Source organism: Monodon monoceros, unplaced genomic scaffold, assembly GCF_005190385.1.
Source record: "Monodon monoceros isolate NGI ecotype Baffin Bay Population unplaced genomic scaffold, NGI_Narwhal_1 Super_Scaffold_4, whole genome shotgun sequence".
Classification (NCBI taxonomy): domain Eukaryota; kingdom Metazoa; phylum Chordata; class Mammalia; order Artiodactyla; family Monodontidae; genus Monodon; species Monodon monoceros.
In genome coordinates, this window is record NW_021703781.1 from 38,198,828 (window position 1) to 38,204,827 (window position 6,000).

At 44.4% G+C, this 6,000-nt stretch overlaps 1 long non-coding RNA gene across 1 annotated transcript in view; it reads right to left on the reverse strand.

The window, feature by feature from the left end:
- LOC114908438 overlaps nucleotides 1–6,000 on the reverse strand; it is a 120,545-nt gene that overhangs the window by 75,293 nt on the left and 39,252 nt on the right. Inside the window, exon 2 of the long non-coding RNA XR_003796942.1 lies at nucleotides 3,528–3,628. This is a non-coding gene — a long non-coding RNA (uncharacterized LOC114908438). The remainder of the gene's footprint in view (nucleotides 1–3,527; nucleotides 3,629–6,000) is intronic.

The following is a 6,000-nucleotide window of genomic DNA, read 5'->3' on the forward strand; positions in this document are numbered from 1 at the left end:
CTCTGTAGTTGGGCAATTGTTCTCAAAAAAGGGCAATTGTTGTGAGCTGGGAATTAACCTGATTGGTGTTTGCTACAATATGTATTTCTATTGCTCCTATACAAATGATTCTCTCCGGTTTAAATGAAAAGCCTGAGGGCTGGTCCTGGGGCCTGGCTCCCTCAGTGATGATAGGTGGGCAGGGTCTGGGGACCTGGCCCTGAGGGTGCCTCCAGCTGAGATCTGCCTCTTCAGCCGGATCTGGGCACTGGCAGGAGGACCCAGACTGGTTGCTGGACGAACGCTCCCAGGCAGGGTAACTGGACGTGCAGGGACCCCTTCCTCTTAGCCAGGGCCTGGACCTCAGAGGATGAAAGTTGAGCCTTGGGACCTTGCCCTTTCTTGTCAGAACAGAGAATAACATTTGTTTTGATGGAGGTTTACAGGAACATCATGACCTGACCATGACCTGACCTCAAGAACAGAGGATCTGACACCAAGAAGTCTGCAACAACTGACCACGCCCCTCCTTCACCTTTCCTATAAAAGGGCTTTGAGGAAAGCTTTCGAGGAGTTCAGGGTTTTTAAGGCATGAGCCACCCGTCTCCTTGCATGGCCCTGCAATAAACATTTCTCTGCTCCAAACTCCGAAGTTTTGGTATTGTTTGGCCTCACCGTGCGTCGGGCACACAGACTTGCACTCAATAACACATCCAAGGTCACACAGAGATTTTGTACTGGGCCTAGAACAAGGGTCTTCTCATTCCCAGTTCATCCTCCCTCACCACCAGAGCATAAAGCAGCCCTATTCCTGAAGGTAATACCCTTTCAAACACCAACAGTATACAACTGAACATGGCCTGGTGAAACCTTGTTATACCTTGTTCACACTCACCCATGCAGAGTGGATAGAAAGCAACAGGATACCTGCTCCTGTCTGACTGTGACGTTGGACAATCAATCGGAATCCTTACCTGTGAGTAGACCTCCTTTCTGACCTCAAAGAGATCTTCATTTTCTGAGACTTTCTACCCCATGTCCCATCCATAGTCATTCCCTCTCCTTTTTATTCCCAAAATGAGCATCTCCAGAATAAAGGAAGGAGTCAGTGCACAGGGTTGTGTGTGTTGAGAGGGATCACGAATGGTAAAGAGTAAATGGTGTGAGGAAGGAAAATCAGGCAGACCTCAGAGGTTGCCCTCCTTCCCCTGGGCAGACAGGCTGACCAGGATGGCAGCGCACTGGGGGTCCCAAGTGAGCTCTGGAGCAGAGGGGAACGACGCGGGGATCTCCCAATGCCTTCCTTTTGCTCTTAAGTCTCCCCACCCTACATGTCCACATCTCAAAACTCAGCAGTCCCTAGCACAGCGTAGGCTCTTCACTACAGGTTGTGCTTGGCCTTTCCCCAGAGCTGTAGGATACAGACGCCCTGATGCCTGCCGGGGGTCAGAGTACCTACCGGGCCTGTCTCAGGAATACGAGGTGCTGCTGTGAAACACACAGTCCTCTACAAATGCAAGGATGTTGTTACAGGATACTGAGGGTTAAGCAATGAAAGGGTAGCCTGTTAGAATATTTTAAAGCGCGCGTACAAACATCCGTGAGGCTGGTGCTTGCAGGGAGGGAACAGCCAGGGCCATGCTTGTGAGGCCTTGACTTTGACCCTTTCTGGAGCCCGCTAGGCCTCGCAGACATCAGGGTGCTCTCCTTCCTCCCTCCTCCCTCCCTGACCAGTCCAGTCATTCTTGGTCCCCTCCCTTCACCCAGGCCATGCGCGGCGCACAGGGCCTCTGCGGGTTGGAAGGGCCTGCTGGGCCTGAGACTTCCAGACTCTGTGGAACAACGCCTGTCCTCCTCAGACGGGCAGGATAGACCCCGACACCACAGGGAAACCAGTGTGTGTGTCTCCCGTAAGTGAGGACTTGGTGCCCCCAAACAAGAAGGGTCAGTCAAGATGTCTCTCCTTGCCCAGGTTTTTATGGGCATCTCAGGGCAGAGAAGAGGGCTGGGGGTGTAACGTGTCTCTCTCTGTTTCTCTGATTAGCCTCCTACACTCCCTGATGAGGACTGCGCCACCAGGGAAGTCCCAGATCTATTGTTTTTAAATCAAGTAATCTAGGTTTTTAAAAAATAATTCAAAGTAGACAGAAAAAAATCTTGCATAATCATTTTGTAGTAGTATCCCTGCCAAGCCAGTGGGTAATGACAGCTTCCCAGGGCTCTTATCTGCCCAAAATTACTCTTACCTATCCCAAATTAAAGGAAGTTTCCATTTCAGCAAGTTGGAGCAATTCAGAGAAGAAGCAATGACCTGAGTTTTGGCAAAGAAAATCAGAAGTTGGTCCTTCTTCATTTCTTCTTTTAACCAAGGTTCTCTTCCCCTTTGGATTTTATAAGGGCCACAGACCACTCCAGAGATCCCAAGCCAATCTCCACTTACTTATGGGAGAAAGACAGAATCAACCACATGATGGAGAAAATCTCAAATGTCCCTTACTTCTGTTCAAGTACACATGAAGCTCCTTCAAGGTCCGTACACTGTGCCAAACCCAGAGGTTGGGGATGGGGAGGAGGAAGTCAGATATGGATAGCAACAAGGTCTTCCTTCTAAGAGCTCAGCGGTCCAGTGAGAAAGCAAGCACAAGATACAAGGTCCAGGACTTCCCTGGCGGCACAGTGGTTAAGAATCCACCTGCCAATGCAGGGGACATGGGTTCGAGCCCTGGTCTGGGAAGATTCCACATGCCGCGGAGCAACAAAGCCTGTGTGCCACAACTATTGAGCCTGCGCTCTAGAGCCCACGAGCCACAACTACTGAGCCCGCATGCCACAACTACTGAAGCCCATGCACCTAGAGCCCATGCTCCTTAACAAGAGAAACCACTGCAATGAGAAGCCTGTGCACCACAATGAAGAGTAACCCCCACTCGATGCAACTAGAGAAAAGCCTGAGCACAGCAGCAAAGACCCAATGCAGCCAAAAATTAATTAATTAATTAATTAATTTAAAAAGAAAAAGATACAAGGTCCACTGGGATATGGACAAAAAATTATGGGCATCTATGGGGGGGTGACTGATAAGATCTGGAAAAGCTGTTCGGGGAGGTGGGATTAGAGCTGAGCCACTCAGCAGTGAGATGGTAGACTGGGGAAAAACACTTGCATGGAAGTAAAACAGGAGAATAAACCAATGCAGTAGAAATGTGGGGTGTAGAAATATTGAAATGCCCATAGCTCAGGAAGAAATGGTTTCCAACCAGCATCACTGACCGTCACCCCATCCTTAGGTCTGGGGCATCTAGAAAGAACACCAAATTTACCAGCAACTATGATCCTTCTAGACTCTGCTTACTGCACTGCTGATCTGAAAGTACCTGCTAGCTTCATCTGACCACTTAAAAAGCAATTTTCAGGCCCATGTCAGTGGCTCAATGGGGATATTGCAATACAGACTGCTTCTTCCTGAAGTCAGAGCAAGTTCGGCGCCAAGTAATGAATTGCAAAGGGAAGGTGCACTGATGCAGACAGAGATGCCTAAACAAAGGTACCTGCTAGAGGCTCTCCAGGTCTTCCATGGGTGTTTCTGGAAGGCTGCAGGTTTGCCGTGGGGCTCTTGCACCCAGAACTGCTCTTGATAAGAGTTTTCTCCCTATGAGGAAAACATGATAAAAGACTACTGTAATTCCTATTTTTAAGTAAAGCGAACATATTAAAATAAGTTCTCACATAATTTATGATAAAGTAGAATTGGTGAAACAGAAATTCATGAGCTATATGAGTAAGAAAGTTTACTGATTGTAATTTTGTCCCACCCAAAGTTTTCTCTTATTTTCAAGTAGTGGGCAATTTCTCTAGTGATTTCCAAAATGCTATCTCAGTTAGCTAAGTTTTGTTCAGTATAGCAACATTTTAATGTTGTATTCTTCAGTTTTTAAATTTTTAATTCTTAAGGTATATTTTTAAATTTTTACATGTATTGCTAAATAAACTGTATATTTAAGAATAATTTATACTGGGGCTTCCCTGGTGGCTCAGTGCTTAAGAACCCGCCTGCCAATGCAGAGGACATGGGTTCAAGCCGTGGTCCAGGAAGATCCAACATGTCACAGAGCAACTAAGACCATGTGCCACAACTACTGAGCCTACGCTCTAAAGCCCGTGAGCTACAACTACTGAGCCCACATGCCACAACTACTGAAGCCCACGTGCCTAGAGCCCATGCTCCACAACGAGAAGCCACCGCAATAAGAAGCCTGCACACCGCAACGAAGAGTAGCCCCCACTCACTACAACTAGAAAAAAGGCCGTGCGCAGCAATGAAGACCCAATGCAGCCAAAAATAAATTAATTCATTTAAAAAATAATAATTTATATCAGTAACTAGGGTGATGATTAGTTGGAGGAAGAACATTTACTAGTGCTGTATTCATGACTATCAGTGTTTGAACAACTAACTTTAATGTCTTATGTTATTAGCTTAGACGGATTAATTTTACAAGAAACACAACGTATAAAACACATCATTGCACAAAAACAAAGGATCATGAGAGATTACTACAAGCAACTATATGCCAATAAAATGGACAACCTGGAAGAAATGGACAAACTCTTAGAAATGCACAACCTTCTGAGACTGAACCAGGAAGAAACAGAAAATATGAACAGACCAATCACAAGCACTGAAATTGAAACTGTGATTAAAAATCTTCCAACAAACAAAAGCCCAGGACCAGATGGATTCACACATGAATTCCATCGAACATTTGGAGAAGAGCTAACACCTATCCTTCTCAAACTCTTCCAACATATAGCAGAGGGAGGAACACTCCCAAACACATTCTACGAGGCCACCATCACCCTGATACCAAAACCAGACAAAGATGTTACAAAGAAAGAAAACTACAGACCAATATCACTGATGAACATACATGCAAAAATCCTCAACAAAATACTAGCAAATAGAATCCAACAGCACATTAAAAGGATCATACACCATGATCAAGTGGGGTTTATCCCAGGAATGCAAGGATTCTTCAATATATGCAAATCAATCAATGTGATACACCATATTAACAAACTGAAGGAGAAAAAGCATATGATCATCTCAATAGATGCAGAAAAGCTTTCGACAAACTTCAACACCCATTTATGATAAAAACCCTCCAGAAAGTAGGCATGGAGGGAACCTACCTCAACATAATAAAGGCCATATATGACAAACCCACAGACAAAATCGTCATCAATGGTGAAAAACTGAAACCATTTCTGCTAAGATCAGGATCAAGACAAGGTTGTCCACTCTCAACACTACCATTCAACATAGTTTTGGAAGTTTTAGCCACAGCAATCAGAGAAGAAAAAGAAATAAAAGGAATGCAAATCGGAAAAGAAGAAGTAAAGCTGTCACTGTTTGCAGATGACATGATACAATACATAGAGAATCCTAAAGATGCTACCAGAAAACTACTAGAGCTAATCAATGAATTTGGTAAAGTAGCAAGATACAAAATTAATGCACAGAAATCTCTTGCATTCCTATACACTAATGATGAAAAATCTGAAAGTGATATCAAGAAAACACTCACATTTACCATTGCAACAAAAAGAATGAAATACCTAGGAATAAACCTACCTAAGGAGACAAAAGACCTGTATGCAGAAAATTATAAGACACTGATGAAAGAAATTAAAGATGATACAAATAGAGGGAGAGATATACCATGTACTTGGATTGGAAGAATAAACATTGTGAAAATGACTATACTACCCAAAGCAATCTACAGTTTCAACACAATCCCTATCAAACTACCACGGGCATTTTTCACAGAACTAGAACAAAAAATTTCACAGTTTGCATGGAAACACAAAAGACACCAAATAGCCAAAGCAATCTTGAGAAGGAAAAAAGGAGCTGGAGGAATCAGGCTCCCGGACTTCAGACTATACTACAAAGCTACAGTCATCAAGACAGTATGGTACTGGCACAAAAAACAGAAATATAGATCAATGGAACAGGATAGA